The 19,536-nt window shown below is 34.8% G+C and overlaps 1 long non-coding RNA gene across 4 annotated transcripts in view; it reads left to right on the forward strand.

The window, feature by feature from the left end:
- The window catches only part of LOC145692931 (uncharacterized), a 1,320,660-nt gene that overhangs the window by 467,159 nt on the left and 833,965 nt on the right, over positions 1 to 19,536 (forward strand). For all 4 annotated transcript variants that reach the window (XR_014132665.1, XR_014132666.1, XR_014132667.1 and 1 more), the window contains exon 3: positions 5,585 to 5,667. This is a non-coding gene — a long non-coding RNA (uncharacterized LOC145692931). The remainder of the gene's footprint in view (positions 1 to 5,584; positions 5,668 to 19,536) is intronic.

Here is a 19,536-nt window from a genome sequence, read left to right on the forward strand (position 1 = left end):
GAACATTAATAACACGCTTTTGTGGGAACTACAACAATGCCATGCTAAATGCAACAAAGGGACGCGAAAGATCTTGTTACGTCACAGTTGATTTACCTTAAGGATGACGGCTCAATCGGATGCTTGGTCATGACTCTGTCTTGGACCATTTAACAGCAGCCATGTGCCTCAACTAACTAGTCACATTTTGCCTTTGTCGGTAAATTTACTTTTATTTTTTATACTTTTATTTTTAAATTGTCTTTCGCATTTCTCCTACTTTTTGAGGATATTAGTTCTCCGTTGCAGATTCATCGTATCTCAGCCAACTGCGCTGCGATTTCGTTTTATATTATACGCAGATATTGTTGATGGTTAGCGTTTAATACTGTTTTGAGTACCGAAGATGTCTCAAACTAGTGCTCTCGTATATTATTTTATACTTAAAGGGACTTTGTGCCAGCCCTGTTGTTTATATATATATATATATATATATATATATATATATATATATATATATATATATATATATATATATATATATATATATATATATATATATATATATATATATATATATATATATATATAGGGCCTATATAAACTACAGGGCTGGCACAAAGTCCCTTTAAGTATAAAATAATATGTAAACTGCAATTATATAAACTGTAAATATATGTAAACTTAAATATATATAATACTAGATGAGCCTGTGCTCTCTACACAGCGCATCACTCACATATGAGTATGAATCTCCTTGTCATTCCTCACAACATCTGTGCATGTCCCTTTACAGACACAAGTGAAAGACGTCTTAATTTTTAAAAAAAAAAAAATCGGCAAAGGGTACCATAAAGGGGAGATATTTTCGATTATTTTTTCAATATCTTGCACCGTTTGCAAGATTTGAGCCTACTTCCGGTTGGAGTTTCTAAAATTCATGTATCACCAATGTTTTCTTTCTTTTTGCATGTAGTATGTAATAAGCAAATACATTATACACACAGTTAATTATAATGTCAGTGATTAAAAAAATGGTGTTTATTGGGCAAAATATTCCAAACAATAAAGATTCATCTTAGATTGAAGAAATTATTATCCTTTGTTTTTCATTATAATTTGCCCATCAAACGCCTGAGAGATATACAACTCCTGTATACAATTATGTGATATTGAAATGTGTAACTCGTAGGATATGATGCTTTATTTTTTAAAATTTCAACACTTCTAGTGTACCCTAAACATGTAATAAAGAAATAACGACCATGTTTTTTTTTCTTTTTTTTTTTTTTAATATTCAATTAGAACTGGACAATCTACACAAAATTTGGAATCGACCAGTGAAAATAGCTCGTTTCTAGCACTTGTAGTTTTCGAGATCTCATTGTCGAAAGAATTGGAGACAAACATGTAAATCTAACCTAACTTTTTAATATATAGATGACGTAATTACAATGTATTTATATCATATTTCACTTATGAACAATGGCTCTACAAGTGATTATACCATTAAAGAACGCATCGTCACAAGCACTTGGGTTCACGAGAGGCCCAGAACAGGGAAAACGTTGGAACAGGTGCGTATTCCAACGTTTCGGACAAGAGCCTTCTCCAAAGATAACCTTTGGTTGGGAACAAATACTATATTCTACCAGTGTTAAAGATAAACCACGAAGTACTACTTTTATTGTCATACTTCCATTTATTTATTTATATTATATTGTCTGGTTGCTACTGACAACTAGATATCCAAAATCGTATTATTTAAACATTTTAACATTTGAATATCTATATCTTTATACATTGACATGACAATTAAATTATTTTTTATATTATTTTTAAACATTTCTTTCTCTTCTTTTTATAGTAAAACATCAGCCAGCCTAGTACAAAATTTGAAATATTTTATGACCCAAAATTATAAGTGAATATTACCAAAAAAATATACAACGTACCGTTGTAAATAAGGGAGGGATAATGCAGAGAAATCGCGGGGTCATCAGTGGAAAGATCACCAATGAAGTCAACTCGCGAACGGTCCACCGAACTTGATATATCCCGGTCAACTCTGTACAAACACATAAAATTACATCATATCGACCGAAATTTGTTCAAGAATTATTATCAGCCAAGGATTTAAACCGGAGGAAGGAGGCACGTGACTCCATTCTGCAGGTGATTGATATTATTCCGAAATGTGGAAAAGCGATTTTTAAATATGAATCTGCCATATACCGAAGCTCTCGAGCAAGAAATGTTGTCTGGTCAAATATTGAGAATAATCTTCTCCACGTCATGATATGGGTTGGCATGGACAGCAAATTTACGGTCCTTATTTTTTGACCAACATCAATATCTTGATATGCTAAGAAACTAGTTCATTTCCCTTTTGGAAACCTGGGGGTACAAGGGTACATGGTTTCTGAAAGTTGGAGCGCCTTCTCATTTTGCTACTTCGGTTCAAAAATATCTCAATTAAGTGTTTCCAGGACAATGGATTGGCTGCGGATCGCCTTCATTGCCCGCTCTACTTGACTGGCCACCTCAAAGCCCCGACTTAACGACCTACTACAATTCACTCTAGTATATCAAGAATATTGTTGTAGTACAATGTTATGCTACAATTGACAAAAGAATCTATGAAACTTGCTTTCATACTTGCATTGGGTTACTACAGCAATGCTGAGAAGAATGTGCCACAGATCCTAGCGACGTAATATTTTGTGTTGGGAGCACGATGAAACCTAGACATTAAAGCAACAGGTGTCCATTACACATAAAACTCAATCAATAGTGTACATATCTATAGTTATAATTAAAGTTTGCATAGTTTGAATATTTAGTACTTCAAGGGGAATGTCGGGACTTTGTACCCATCCTGCATCCTGTTCTCAGTCGATTTTTACAATACTGCCAGCTGACTTAACTTCTAAATCAACTTGACACCTGTTGAAATCCTCTTCCATCCCCTTCCCGATGCAGCTTCGGCTCCCACTAATAGGATCATCTCATCATGTTATTCCATACTCAGAGGCATATTTCACCGGAATCTGCAAAGAGGAAAATATCACACTTTATTTCTTTCCCAACCACCCACGTGACAGCAATTACGATTGCAAACTAACCATATTTTGTTTTAACTTTGCTTAAATGTCTGTGACGAAAGAAGTACTTGGCTATGTCACTCCATTCAGATCGCATGAGTTCGCATAATTTACAGGTTTAAGTGCAAGAGTTATCTACTTTCTTAAATACGTATAAGGAAACTACCCTTGCACTTGTACTCGTAAATTAAGTAAATCCATGCGATCTGAGTGAAGTGACATTGCCAAGTTCTTCTTTCGTTACAGACATTTAATGCAAAGTTAAAATAAAACATGGTTAGTTTGCGAACGTAATTGTTGTCACCAGAAGTCACTTAAAGACATCAAAGATTTTCCGAAGTGAAAAGTAGCGAAATATATAGGCCCCTATATTTTTTGCAGTCAGTTGATGCTGAAAATGAAGCAGTAAACAGTTCCTTTGTTGTCCAGTTCATGTGTAACAAAAGGGAATGGAATTTTTGTTACAAGCGATTTTTTTTCTTTTTCTTCTTTTGTATATCCGTATCGATGATTGCTATTGTTTGTTCATCCCTTAAGAGCAAGTTCAAATAATGTCGTAGCAGGGTAGGAAACTCTAGTAATTTTTAGATACCCGTTATATTTCTCTGTCTGTACCCACTTAGGATGATGTATTTATTCTAAGACAAGAGATATAGATACAACGTACTCTGACTAGAAAACTGAAAACTAAACTCCTGACGCAACAACCTTTAGGGGCTATGGCTTACTAGCAGTTGACTTGGAGCTGCTTTATTTCGCTAATCCCATGAGAAGTTATATTCAGTGCACTTACCAGAGACGGATCTAACCCGGGGCCGGGGGCCTGTTATAGCCTGGTTCTGGTTGCTCTCTAGTTTTTGCCTTCTAGATCTTCCTTTGCCAGCTACTAACAACAACTTGAAATTAGTGTTATACGAGGAGTACAAATAAAAACCGGAATTTCCTGAGAAAAAGCATCGACTTTGTTTTTTAAATAAATACAACTTTGTTTCAAATACAACTTTAATCACCCTCAAACTACTCTTCATTAGCACTAATGTACTTGTCCCAACATTCATTCCATTGTTGGAAGCACTTTGCAAATTCGGCCTCTTTGATACCTGCTAGCGCTGTCGTGACATTGCGTTTGATTCATTGGTATTGACAAAACGTTTGCTTTTCAAGTCTGCTTTTCAAGTCCCTTTTCATTCGATGGAACAAGAAGAAGTCCGCGGGAGCCAAATCACGCGAATATTGTGCATGGGTCAAGGTAGTCGTATGTATTGAGGCCGAAAACTAGCGAAGGTTGAGAGCCGTGTGCGCGGGAGCATTGTTATAATGTAGGAATCATTCGCCGGAATTCCACAAGGCAGGACGCAACCTCGTTCTACAAGTACACGATCGCAGGAGTACGATTCATGTTGTTTTTGGGTTTCTCCTTCGTTTACATCTTTGGAGGAAAAGCATGTCATTAGTTGTATTTTGAACATGCATCATATACCATACTCTACCATGGCATGTCAAGGTTAAGGGTCTTCACTACAGCGAAATTAAACTACCGCTAATTTTAGAGTTTTTCTGTAATATCTTCAAAACAAATAAAAATACTCAAAAAGCGAAAATGTAGTGAACTAGACAATACGATTTTGCATGTGATACCGTTATCACAACTCATCTATCTGTTCTCGATTTGCAACAGTAGATAGATTTAGTATTTTTTGCGGGTTCTGTAAATAGCGTGATACCAAAAGCGGATAGGTGAATTGTTGTAAAGGTATCACATGCAAAATCGTATTGTCTAGTTCACTACGTTTCTGCTTTTCGAATATTTTTTATTTGATTTGAAGATATTACAGAAAAACTAAAAAATTAGCGGTAGCTTAATTTCGCTGTAGTGAAGACTCTTAATAAGACATCTTTAATCAATCACGAATCTCTAATTAATTTTACTTTTGAAATATTTATGATTATTTTCACTGGTAAGAGAATCTCACCCTGTCTCAGAGTGCCTGTCTTGAGTGAGTGGTTAGTGTTTGGAAGCTGGATGACTTCAATATCCTAACAAAAGGTGCTGTGTGTCTTGCTGCTTGTTAAACCAAGAAATTTCGATGGAGCTTCGAGACGTTAAAAGAGAAAAGAAAAAGTTGTGCAAGTCAGTGTTCCCTCCCTATAGTGCGTCCCCTTCTCTATAGTACTTACGTTGTTTATTATTATTTTAGTTTTACATCATTCCGTCTCCACCAAGAAATTTCACTGTTCGTATCTGTCGCTCGGCCATGATTGTTTTCACACCTTCCTTCTAAATCTAAATGTTTTATCCAATGAAGACACTACAAACGTATATATAATGTTCTCTGGTTTCTGGCGAGTCCTAAAGACAGTCACGTTTTCAAAATAATAAAATAAAAAGTAAACGCTAACGAAATGTAAGAGAAAAAATTTTTAAAAAACTTAAAAACAAAAAAATTAAAAATGTTCCACTTGACTAATTTTGTTCTTTTCTTCTTTTCCTTGCATTCCAGGTGGACAACCAAGGTTACTTCTCGAGGTAAAAACGAAAAAAAAAGTGTGAAAAGTACTGCCACAAGTCCTGGAGCAATTGTGGGTAAGTTTCAGCTACTATAATTTGATTTCGGACAATTTTGTTCTCTTATTTTATTCATCAAGTGATTTTTTCAATGTGTTGATCAATAAATACCCGAAATTTATTTAAATTTATTGTTGGTAATCATTGTTATCTAAAGATTAATATTTTTCATCAAGTGAAAAACAAACTTCTATCCGGCAATCGTATTTATTATTGACAACTTTTGTTATCTAAAGATTGATATTTTTCACCCAGTGAAAACCAAAATTCTATCTGGCAATCGTAGTTATGATTGATAACTATTGTTATCTAAAGATTGATATTTTTCACCAAGTGAAAAACAAACTTCTATCTGGCAATTGTGATCAGCAAATACTCGTAATTTATTTAACTTATTAATGATAACTATTGTTATCTAAGGATTATATTTTTCACCAAGTTAAAAACGAACTTCTATCTGGCAATCGTACTTATTAATAACTAATGTTATTCAAAGATTGATATTTTTCACTCAGTGAAAAACAAACTTCTATGTGGCAATCGTATTTGTTATTGATAACAATTGTAATCTAAAGGTTTTTCACCAAGTAAAAAGTAATACTCATAATTTATTACTTATTATTAATTATAATTTATTAAAAGTAATACTCACCAAGTAATACTCATAATTTATTTAATTTATTATTGATAACTATTGTTATCTAAAGGCTAATATATTTTTTAATTGAATGGTGATTTTTATGGATACCGCTTGATATACAGAATGATTTTCTTTCTAAATCTACTAGTGGATATATTTCTTTGAGTATCGATTAATTGACATTGTACTTCGTATATTAGTTGTTTGATATTTTTCTTGACATATCGGATAATTGATATTTCTCTCAGGATACAGATTATTTGATGGTTTCGTTTATATGTTGCTTAATACATTTTTTCTACGTTTACCTGTAGATTGATACGGTTTTGATACGTTTACCTGTAGATTGATTGATCGATATTTTCTTTGTATATCAATTGATCGATATTTTTCTCAGTATATCGACTGAGTAATTGTTTTTGTTCGTATATCGATTGATTGGTAATTTGCTTGACATACAAGTTATTTGATATTTTCTTTTGTGTATTGATTAATATTATACATGTTTATTTATGTATCGGTTAATTGTGGATAGAGATTGATTATTTTCTTCCTATATCGATTCATTGAACTTTTATCTGTATATCGATAGATTGATGTCGTTATATCGCTTGCTTGATGCATAACATGCATTTTGATTTATTGATATTTATATTTGCTGATTGATTGATTTAAGTTGTGCTTTGTATATAAGTTGATTGATTTCTTGTATCGATCTCTTAATGTTGTCCTTGGTATAACGACTGACTGATATTGTCCTTTGTTAATCGATTTCCGATTTCTCGGTGTTGTTTGTGTGTCGATTGATTGGTAATTTTATCTGCATATTGAAGGATTGAGTTTCTCTTGGCATTTCGATTGATTGATGCTTTCTTCCTATAGGTCAATTGATCGATGTTGTCCTTTGAACACCAATTAATTGACGCTTTTACACTGCATATTCATACATATGTATATTGATTATTCTATAAACACTTCATTCATCAAGGATTTCTTTATATTTTGATTTTGCTCCAGTGTTGAATTCAGTCATGTTCAAACCGGCATAACCGTGGGACGTAAAACTTAAAGATTTCATTTCATTTTTTTTCAGTCATGTTCAAGGGGGGCTGGGCCCCACGAGAATATATATATGCGCCTCCCCTTGAATATCTATACACATGCATTGAAATATTTGCTTTTTTCCTGTTTAATTTTTTTCGAAAATAAAAGTCTTATAGCAAAGATTTTCTTTAAAGAAAATTCGTTTTTTCTTTTGCCCAACCTAGTTGTTCTAATTAACAAACCCCGTTCTCGTATAAAGTCGAAGTTAAATAAAACTTGGAAATTAGATACAGACGCACGCAAACATTTTACAGCGTTAGTTAAGGAAAAATGGCAATGTGTTGGTTATTGCAACCGATCAGACAATAACAAGTCGAGAGTTTTGTTGCGCCAGATTCTATTACAATCTAGAACAGAGCCCCCTTAAATTTTTATTGTCCCCTCTTGTACAAAAATCTGAATTCAACACTGTTTTTCTCAACTATGCTGAATGTAAATGTAGGAAATCTTCATAAAATAACTCTGTCCAATCGCATGTCTGTTGAAAGATGTTAAGAGTAACAACGTTCAAAGTTGGCGAAAGGTTGCTTTTTCATATAGAATCAGTGTCACAAACATGAATGTTATGTCTGCAATTATCGTTTTACCGCTTCCAGTTTCAATATTGTATTTCCATTAAATTGAAAGTCTTCCGTGGTTTAACAATGAAAAACGTAACTTACATATTCATATTTGTCAATTAATTCATCAACATCTCTGCAAATCGATTGGTCAATACTTTTTCCTATCGTTTCAATCAATAACTTCTCTTGTATTTACTGTATTCGCCAACATTTACTGCATTCGTAAGAGAAATGTATTGTAATTTATAAGTAAAATGAAGTAGATGGTGAAAGATCATTTTCCTTACATCACTTATAAGGAAAATGATATAAAATCATTTTACATCCTCACGCTTGTTTCTCGGCGCGAAACTCGGGTTCGAGCCGCTTTGAATGCTTGTATGTGGCCCCAATGCAAGTTAAACACTAGGTGTATTTTTCAGTATATAGCTTCGTGATCCAGAGAGAGAGAGAGAAGAGAGAGGACGTTAAACTCCAATCGAACTAAAACTTGCTTTGGTCGTGGAAGTACAGATGCAAGTATGCAGTTGATTTGTTAAGGTTAAAAGAAAACCTTTACAATGGAAGTAGCATTATACCTTTTTATAGATAGATAGATAGATAGATAAATAGATAGAGAGAGAGAGGGAGAGAGAGAGAGATAGTGTGAGTGTTTACATCTTTCATTTAATTTTTCTGAAAAATAATTAAAAAAGAATCAGGCAGGCACCCAATTATAAACAAATTTGGCCAACTCGTGTTATGGGCTTACAGAATAGGGCTTTGAATTTAGTCAAATGTTCTGAAAAGGAATTTCTATACCAGTGGCGTATGCAAGGGAGTCAGGTTATTAACCCTTCTTGGAGCAAGATCTTCTGGAAAAATAAAATTTACTATATATATACATATGTATATGTATATAATATACGTATAGGTATATAATATAAGTCCATCATGCGTGTCCCAAAAGGATGAGATTAAGTGCTTGAGCCTTCCCATGATAAAATTCTGCATACACCACTGCTGTATGCTATCAATCAATCTTGATCAAATCTGGCATGGTGATAGAGATAGACACAAGCTTAGTATACATACGAAATATATATGTGAGTGTACACGCTTGTGATTCGGAAGTTATCGTCCATCAAAGTTGGGATTTGAACTTAGAAAATTTTTCGAGAAAAAAAAAAACCTAGTTGTTATTTAGAACAAAACATATGCGAAGCAAATGTTAATATGAGGCATAAGAAAGTGTGTCGTAAATGTGGTAAAATAAATAAATAAATAAATAAATAAATAAATAAAATAAAAAACAAGTAGCAGTGTCACATAACACCATATAAAGAACTTTGGTTTGTATGGCGTGATATTTTCTCCATTAATATTGGAACCGGAAGTAGCTAGTATCTACCAATTCCAATTTGAGTAAAGAGTTAAAAATGGAGATGAAATGTATTCTTGGGACGCTTAATCGGTTGCAGGAAACCACTTTTTGGTCTCTATTAGCGTTTTAGCTCCATATTGATTAACGTTAAAAAAACCGGAAATGGTATTTGATTTCTCCTACTTCCGGTTTGAATATAACCACCATTAACGAACTCGATTCATAACTTTTAATCTTCTACGTCCTGGCCAAAATAGATGGTGATCCATCAAAGTAATTCAACAGATCTTTTGTCTTCCCGACGGACGGACACAACACAATGGATCTCCCTGACAGACGACACAACACAACGGACATATTTTTTTATCTCCCTGACGGAAGAACACAATACAACAAACCTATTTTTTTTACATTCCTGATAGACAGATAAAGCAAACGGGCATACTTTCTATTTCCCTGACGAATGGACGCAACACAACATAATTTGATGTCCCTTACGGACGGATACAACACAACAGACATCATTTTATCTCCTTGACGGAGGACACAATACAACAGAGATATTTTTTATCTCCCTTACGGATGACACAACGGACATATTTTTATCTCTTTGACGGACGGACACAACACAACGGACATATTTTTTATCTTCCGGACGGACGGATACAACACAACAGACATATTTTATATTTCACTGAAGATGGACACAACACAACATATATGATTTTATCTCCTTGACGGAGAATTCAACACAACGGATATATTTTTATCTCCCTGACGGACGGACACAACACAACGGACATATTTTATTTCTAAGACGGACGAACACAACACAATGGACATATTTTTTATATCTCTGACAGACGGACACAACACAACAGACATGATTTTATCTCCATAATGGAAGATACAACACAGCGGACATAGTTTTTTTTCTTTGATGGACGGACACAACATAATGGACATATATTTATCTCCCTGACAGACGGACATAACACAACATACATGATTTTATCCCCTAGACGGACGAAACGGACACAACACAATGGACATATATTTATCTCCCTGACAGACGGACATAACACGACAGACATGATTTTATCTCATTGACGGAGAATACAACACAACGGACATATTTTTATCTCCCGGACGGACGGACAAAACACAACGGACATGTTTTTTTATCTCCCTGACGGACGGACACAACACACTAATAGACAGAGTAAATATATAGAAGAGTTTTGGTTCGTAAACTGAAATCTTTAAAAATCAATAATAGATTTTTTATTCGTTTTTTGCATATTAGGAACTCTTACTAGTTGATGTGCTATTAGTAATCCCTGCAGTATTTTTTTTTTATCTAAACGTTTATTTATTTGAATATGAAATTAATCAGGTGTAGTAGATTAAAAAGAAATAATTGGAATTTTGAAAAGACATAGATGGCGTTTAAGAACAACAGAACATCAACAGGGAAGAAAGGACGAACGGGCCGACGGAAGAAACACAAGACAATTGAAATGCGACGGAGCGAAGGGAAGAGAGATTTGACGAAGTCAAACAATACATGATTGATTTGATGTGATAACGACCTCAACCAAAAAAGTGAAGGGCAGAAAAATTATTATTGAAGAAAAATTCAAGGAGAGAATGAGAATTTAAAAAAAAAAAGTGTTTAAGAAAAAAGAGAATATAAAGAACATACTCCGAAGGCATAAAAGGAAAAATCTATTAAAAGTTCCTTTTAACTTTTTTTATTTATTAATAAAGAGAGAGAGAGAGAGAGGAAGGAAAAAATCATATTACTTGAATTGTCATGATAATCGGTTTGGAATGTTCTTGTTTGTTTGCTGTATAAGAAATTAATTTTTGTATTAAAAAAAAACTTCTTCCTCTCTCTCTTAATTTCAAGTCTGGAAGTGCTCTAATTTATTTACTAATTTTTCTTTTTTTTTCAAGCAATCTGTCAATCAGAATACATTATTTCTTTCTTTTTTCTTTCTTTCTTTTCATTATTCTTTTTATTTTCTTGATGGAAGGGGCTAAAGGAGAAATTAATTCACTTTTAATCATAGTATGATAAAGAAATAGAGAGATGAAGGGGAAACAGAAGCTATATTATAATTAAGGGTGGGAGTTAATATACTGTAGTACTTAAAAAAAAAGTTGCAGTGAAGATGGAATACCTATTTGTTGTTGACGTTCAGGAGAAATCTTGTGAAAAAAAAAATAAGCAAGAACTTTTTTTTTTTCATTTGATAAATCTAAACGGAAATTTTACAATACTATTGGCATGTAACAAAAGAAGTTCGAAAATATGTACGTATGTGTATGTTTGTGTGTGCCAATTGATATATTTCATTAAGCTGAAAAAATGATATAGGTAAATGGAAATTCTCATGGGCAGTTTTTGAGAAAATCGATTTGCTAAACCTATCGTTTACTTTTTTTTTTTTTTTTTTTTTTGTAATGTTCATGTTTTTGAACAACATGTAGTTCAATATGTTGTACAGAGGTAAAGAAATCGCGTAGAAAGACGAAAGGTACGGCAAAATTTCAGGGGTGGATTCCTTATGAGTAGACAAGCAAAAAAGTTCATATGATCATATTGTCGGGAAATGCATCGTTACAGAGTTGCGGCCATTGAGCCGCCTGACGGTGTGAAATAGTCACATTCTGGTCGCTCGTTAATGTGACTGAATTTAAACCTCAATAACTCAGCCTCTAATTAACCTAAGAAGATAATTTTGGTATCTATGTATTTCTGAAGGACGACGCTTTCCACCGCAATATATATTATTTAGGTCCACGTGGGACAGGAGAGGGTAATTAAGTATTTTTTTTTGTTTTTTGCTTCAGGATTTTGGGAATGTCATTCCTTCCTCCTTGGGGGTACATTCATAAAATGCATATCGAAAGAAAATTTCCTCCTGCAGGAACGCATTGCTACCAAAATTATCTTCTTAGGTTAATTAGAGGCTGAGTTATTGGGGTTTAAATTCAGTCACATTAACGAGTGACCAGAATGTGACTATTTCACACCGTCAGGCGGCTCAGTGGCCGTAACTCTGTAACGATGCATTTTCCGACATATGATCATATGAACGTTTTTGCTTGTCTACCCATAAGGAATCCACCCCTGAAATTTTGCCGTACCTTTTTGTTACACCGTATATATACATAATATGAATTCAGTGTCCTAAGGGTAACTTCTGTTTCCACCTTTGAATTTCTATACAAACCTAAATTAGTAGAAATAATCCATTTTTGTTTTGAGCGTTGATCATAGTATATAAACTTAAAAAAAAAAAAAAAAAAAAATCAACTGAGTCTGCATCCCAGCTTCCAGGAATAGGTCTCGGTTTCAATATTGAGTCGAATTTCTATAGCTCGAAAGTCTACTGTAGTTCCACAGTGTGAGAAGAAACTCATTTTTAACGATCCATAGTATACTCTTTTCTTCTTTGTAAGCCGTAAAGGCTTCTTTTCCTATTTCTATCCTTGACTTTAATTTTCCTTTTACACATCGGAACAACTTTACTGATGGTGTCTTAGGTAGTTAAGTAGTTACTATTCTTCTTGCTCTCCTTCCAATTTTTCACATTTGATATAGCTCTTTAAAAAATTACATTTTAAGATATCTTTGTTTTTTCCCGCCACTAAGTCTTCTGCTTGTCAGCTACAGCCAATGAACGAATCGATTATATGTAGACTATTGGAACTTCTCATAAAGACAAACTTCTTCAGATATTATCGATTGGTATCTGGTAATAATTTATTTTTATTTTTGGTTCATAAACTATGTCAAGGGACAACATTTATGGTATTTGATTTGAAGAAGACCCTCCTACTTTCCTTTAGCAAATAAAATTACTGCAATGTTGCCATGTCTTTATTCGCCTTGTTAAAACCACAGCAACATCGCGTCTCAACCTTCGCTTCGTTCGTTTAACTCACACGTTATCAATTGTGTTCCACAGTTTACTAGAACTTGGTACTTGTTTGTTTGAGAGACTTCCACCATATTTTCGCTTAAGTTGTCATGAACTTTCACCTGCAATCATATGAGTTGACAATGTGGCAACACCGGAAATAGTTTGCTACTTTTAATTGGTCGGAAGAAACATAAGTTAGAGTGACTTGAATATAGATATAGTTAAATACCCGTTCCCTTATAATACCTGATGAAAAATAAGATAAACCAAGTACAGAATATAGAGAAAGGGAGATGAACAAAAAAAAATCTATTGCCAAGGAATTGGTAAGGTAAAATGAACATTCGTTCGTGACTTCTCGCTAAAACCAATAAAGCTTTTTTAATAAATACTAATGCAATCGTCACGAACTTTTAATTCACCAACAAGCACGATCTACTACTGTAGTTAATAGAATTCCAAACTTATTTCCCAAGTAAGGAAGATGAGTTAAAAGAGAGAGAGAGAGAGAGAGAGAGAGAGAGAGGGGGGAAGCATATTCTGAGTTAAGTCATAACAGCGTAGAGAAAGCGGCTGAGAAGATTTTTCTCTCCACGTTCCCGCTTTATCTCATATATGCGGATTAGATGCAGGAGGTGCTCGCGGAAATGTTTGACCAACTGGAAAAGAGATTCATCACTTATATTTCGTTGAGCCTGAAAAACCGTGCCTATGGGGAAAGAAGGTTGTGTTCGTGATACAGGAAAGGGGGTGAGTTAAAAGATGACAGATCGGATCATTGCTTATATGACCAACATCTAGGTGAGTGTGTATGTATGTATGTGTGTGAGAGAGGGGGAGGCAAAGTATCTTCTGATGGAAAACTCATCCTGTAGGCTATAAGTATATACGAGTGCATGGATACCCTGTTCGTTAATGTGTAAGAAGATGACGGAAAAATTGCACGCACATCGTCACACACACACACACACAGACACATATGCGCAATTAATTAAAATATGCGCTGGTACCTTTCGGGGCTCTGGAAGCTGAGAGGAATATGTAATGTATAAGGTACATATATATATACAGGCACGCTCACACACACACACACACACACACACACGTACAGTTGAGTTAGAAAAAAAAAGATGGAATAGAGAATTCCTCAATATGGAGAAAAAGCTGGATTCGGGTGTAGTAAGTGTGCGTGTGTGTGTGTGTGTGTGTGTGGATGGTGGAAAGGGAAGAATACCTCACGTTAGCCACATCTACCCATGTTCAGATTCCAAGCATCGCTTCTGTGCTCAAAATTCCTATCACTACCACCCCTTTTCTGCCCGCAAGTCCGTTCATGCTCTTCCATCCCACAAAAGCACGCAGCACTATACAACAGTGCATCATCCCCCTGTTCTTCAGAACTGGAAAACCCCAACACAGGGTCTTGGGGGTCTTCCCACTCTCTCATCCTCCTTTTTTTTTTTTACATCAAATTCATTCTAGTTTCTCCTCTCACTTACCCCCTTTCCTAAATCTACCCTCGTGAATTCAGAATACCTTCTCTCTATATATCTATCTCTCTCTCTATATATATATGTATAATGTACACCCTCCCACAATCCGAACGCGTACAATAGCCTTAGAAGGTCCGATTTAATGAGGTATGAACTCCAGGCTGAGGATTAGAAGTAATGCAACATAATCACGAGAGGGGGGTGACATAATAGCAGATTGCGAGGCGACGAATCCTCATTTTATTGCCTGTTAATCAATATTTCTGGCTGAAAATCTGTCTCTTCTTCTTCCTTTCTCGTCCTCTCTCACTCTCTCGCTCACTCGCTCCTGATTTTATGTATTTGAGGGGTAGGAAGAAATAGTACACAAAGGGGTGGGAGTTTTGACACAAGAAACGTAAGAGAAAATTTTCAACTGAAAAAGGAACAAGAGTTTGAAAATGATTTAACAATGTTTTAAACGTAAAAGGAAAAATAAAAACTGCTCTACGTGTTTTTATTACGGATATTTTAAGTTTAAAGTTGTGATGATGGACCTAGAAATAAGGTAATGTTAAGTATATCTTCAAAACGGACACTGTAATTGGGTTATGTAGTCCGTAGTGTCTAGAAAAAAATAAATAAAACTGACAATTTTAAGAAATCCAGATATCTGTACATGATTTTTTTTTAAAGCAATCACTTACACGGTGGCTTAATAATGGTAGAAAATGAAATGAAATCTTTAAGTTTTACGTCCCACAGTTATTCCGGCTAAGCTAAAGGAGACATTGATGAAGAGAAATGAATGAAATGGTGATATGAAAATAGTGAGAGGAAACGGGAGAATACAAAGAAAACATACGCACATGGTGATTGTCCACCACAAAGCTCATTGGTGCGAGCTGGGATCGAACCAAGGACCCCATGCACCAGAAGTGAACGCTCTACCACTGAGCCACCGCGGCCCCAATTATGGTACAGTTCTCACTTCTACCAGGTAGCGCACAAATAGTTAACACACGTATTTGTTAAGAGTAACAGACAAAAATATTTCGTGTTAAATTAAAAACAACATACAAATCACCTTTTGCAGTCCCTAGAAATACGGATAGTCAAGACCACGGAAAGTTATCTTTAGGCGTAGCGTGACAAGTAAATTTATCACAATCCTGCATTGTGAGGAAAGGAATGGCTTCATACGTATTGCAGCGAACGAATGTTGGTTTTTATGCAGAAACAAGAAACGTTACAGCAACATAACGCAGAACTAGAACACGTTCGGATCGATGTGCACCTGCAAGGAATACTATTCTTCGCTTGTTTCAAAAGTTAGAAGCAGAAGAAACTGTGAAAGAACAGAGACGATCTCGAAATGCTCTTGTGCTCGCATATCACCAATACTGTGTTGGATTTTCTGAACATAGTGTTCAGTGGTCGAATAATTTTCAATCGCTATCCCGACCGACTCAATAATAGTTATTTTTGGCCACCTGTGAGCCCTGAACTAAATCCCTGTGACTTTTTTCTGTATGGATATTTAAAGGATAGATTTTTCCGGCTAAATAGTCCAAATGTTTTGGAAATTTGAGCTCGCATAGTGCAGTTATGTAATGAGATACATGAAGACATGAGTCACAAAGCGGTAATAAACATGTGCAGCAGCCTTTAAGAGATTATGCTGTGTGAGAGTGCCCACATAGAGCATGTGTTGCATTGAAATACTTTTCCAGGAATGTAAAGCATTTTCTGAACTCGGTGTTTGGTTATCGAATAATTTCCAATTACTATCTTGACCGACACAGAAATGGTTATTTATGGCCACCTGTGAGCTCTGATCTAAATCAGTGGGACTGTTTTCTGTGACGGTATTCAAAGGACAGATTCTACCGCCTAAATCGTCATAATGTTTTTGAGAAATTTGAGCTCGCATAGGCAAGTTATGTAGTAAGATACATTATGACATGTGTCGCAGAGTGGGAAAAAACATGTGCAACAGCGTTTAGGAAATTTTTCGAGGGGAATTTTTATTTTTAGGAAAGTATTCACATTGAGCATGTGCTGCATTGGGACACTTTTCCAGGAATATAGTAACTAACGTAATCATTTTTATTGCATTAATGAAGGTAGCATCTGAAATTTAAAAATGTCAACTATTCGTGGGCCGCTTGTTAGTGTAAAATGGCCCGCTGATTGGTTGGATTTCAGGGTTGTGTAAGGTTCGTAGGGTTGCCCACGAGGCGATAATTTTCATGATGAGATACGAGACGGAGACAGATCTCTTCCAATGTAAAGGGATAATTATTCAAAAACAAATTGCATACTTTCGTATCAAGCGTATGTTGTAGTGCTCGTGATTGTAATTTAATAACGATATCATTACAGTATATTTGCCAGTGTTTCAACGTAATATTACTGTAAAAAGCTTACAAAACAACTATCGTGTGCATAACATAAAAAAACTCGTAAATCTCACAGGTTATTTCAATATCCTTTTTTTAAAAAAAGAATCGAATATCACGTATAACCACAACATATTCGTAGTATATAATAAGATTGTATTAGTTTCTTCCTCGTATGTGTACGTAGTTTGGACGTTTTACAAGAGAACTGTGGGTAATTTTCTGCCCTATGAGGGATGCTGGGAAACATCCCGAGGAGATTACTCCGTGACATGAAAACCGTATCAAGATTCGTGTTTAGTGTCTTGAAGAGAGAGAAAGAAAGAAAGAAAAAAGACTGGAATATGCTTCATCAGTGTTGCCAAAAGCTTGTTTTCAGTAATTCACGACCATGAGTTCCAAACAAGATTTTATTTATTTATTTATTTATTTTTAATAAATACTTTTCAATGTATTTCAAATAGCACTTTTTCTTGACTTTATAAGTGATATCCCGATGATTGCTTCCCAGACTTCTCCATTGCTGCTCAGGCCCGTATCCACGGGGGGCTAGGGTGGGCCAGGCCCCCCTAAAATTTTCACGGTAGGCTTGCAAATAAACTATAATATGGGTACAAACTATAATATTGTTGTGTCGCCCCCCCCCTACATTTTTGGGCTGGCTACCGGCCTGTGCTGTTTCAAAGCACTGACTATTGAATGATCCTTTTATTGAGCGTTATTATCCTTGTTTATCTAAGATATTTTGTCTGTGAAAGGCCTTTACACTGTATTTTGAAGTTTACGTGATCTTGGGAAAATTCCAATTAATATTTCCTGATAAATATTATTATTATTATATTAATGACTGAAAAATAAGGTGTTTTTGAAGCCTAATTTGTAACAAGGTATTTGTTACAAACCTATTAGACTAAGATGAAATATTTGTTTACTTGTTTTATCTACTGAGAAAAACTTGTTTTGTCACTTCAGGTGTTGTTTATCCTTTTTGTTGGCACTGGAAATGTTAGCAATATATTTTCTGCTTCTAACTATTTTAGAGATTACTTGAAAGTTTGTCCTTGTGATTTAAAATCAATGTCTCCTCTGCTTTTTTTTTTTTTTTTTTTTTTTTTTTTTTTTTTTTTTTTTTTTTTTTTAACCGAAGTTAAGTTCTACAATACAAAGATCTTAGCTTCACAAATTGAATTTATGTTATGATTCGATGAATAAAATCAATGATATATATTTTTTCATTCATAGTTTGTGATTGTATCACACTTATTTCGCACGGAAATAATACATTTACAGGACCGGATTTAGGGCAGTGTACCCCCTTCATTGTAAATATACACTAAAATGAGAAGCTAGCAGTGAAAATAGCAATATTCCCATAAGAATTCTGTACGATAGAAGTATCCATCATATTCCAAGTGTCCATGATTAAAGAAATTCCTGATCTAAAACAGCAAGATAATTACAGTATACAGTATATTGAAAATCATACCGATACAAAGCGGCCATGTTTCAGTTGGTAAAGCGTTGGCTTTGCATTCAAAAAGTTGTGGGTTTGATTCCCGAGACCAAATACTGAGCATTTCCAGGACAATTCCTCATTCATACCACAGGTGCCTAAAGACATTTAAAAAATTCAAATTTAATTCAAATACTACTGGTAGTTATTGGTGCACCCCCCGTTAGAAAAATCTGGATCCGACCCTATACGTTTATGCCATTGTTCTTTGCGACACATTTAAATTTCTTTCCCCCCTTAGAATACGGATTTCAAACAAAGTGAAATGATTAAAAATCCATGTTGGTCCAAGCCCTAAGTGTGTGCAAAATTTCATTTCAAATGGTCCATCCGTTTTCTCCTGATGATGAGAGTGACAATCTCGTAGTCATTTTACATATACAAGTGGCACATGCCCACTTGTTTTGAATAAGTTATTCAAATTGCCAAATTTGATATTCCTGACATGTCTCTAATCTTAAGGGATTTCCAGATATGTCAGACTTATTATAACAATTGCAGCCTACATCCTTTATTTTCCTTCTAAGGGAATCATGAAGAAACGTTGATACATGTCTTTAATTATCTGCTAGGTTTATATGTTTGTGGTCAAAGACAGTTTAAGTGTTTGTGGCCAATCCCTCCGACAATGAGATCTCGAAAACCGTAAGTACTAGCAACGTACCGGTGGATTCCAAATTTAGTGTATATTTGACAGTTCTCGTTCAATTTTTCAAAAAGAAAAAAACTTGTCTCTATTTTTCTTTCCCACATTTTAGGCGTCGTTTTGACCCTGTTAGTTCAATATTGCCACTAGGACGTTAAGGTTAATACCCTTGTGAAAGGCAACCAGTAGAGGGGCTACGTATAGCAGGTTGACGGACATTTTAGGCGCTTTGCTTCTTTCTGCATGGCA

Source organism: Thermobia domestica, chromosome 8 (assembly GCF_964235325.1).
Source record: "Thermobia domestica chromosome 8, izTheDome1.hap1.1, whole genome shotgun sequence".
NCBI classification, from domain to species: domain Eukaryota; kingdom Metazoa; phylum Arthropoda; class Insecta; order Zygentoma; family Lepismatidae; genus Thermobia; species Thermobia domestica.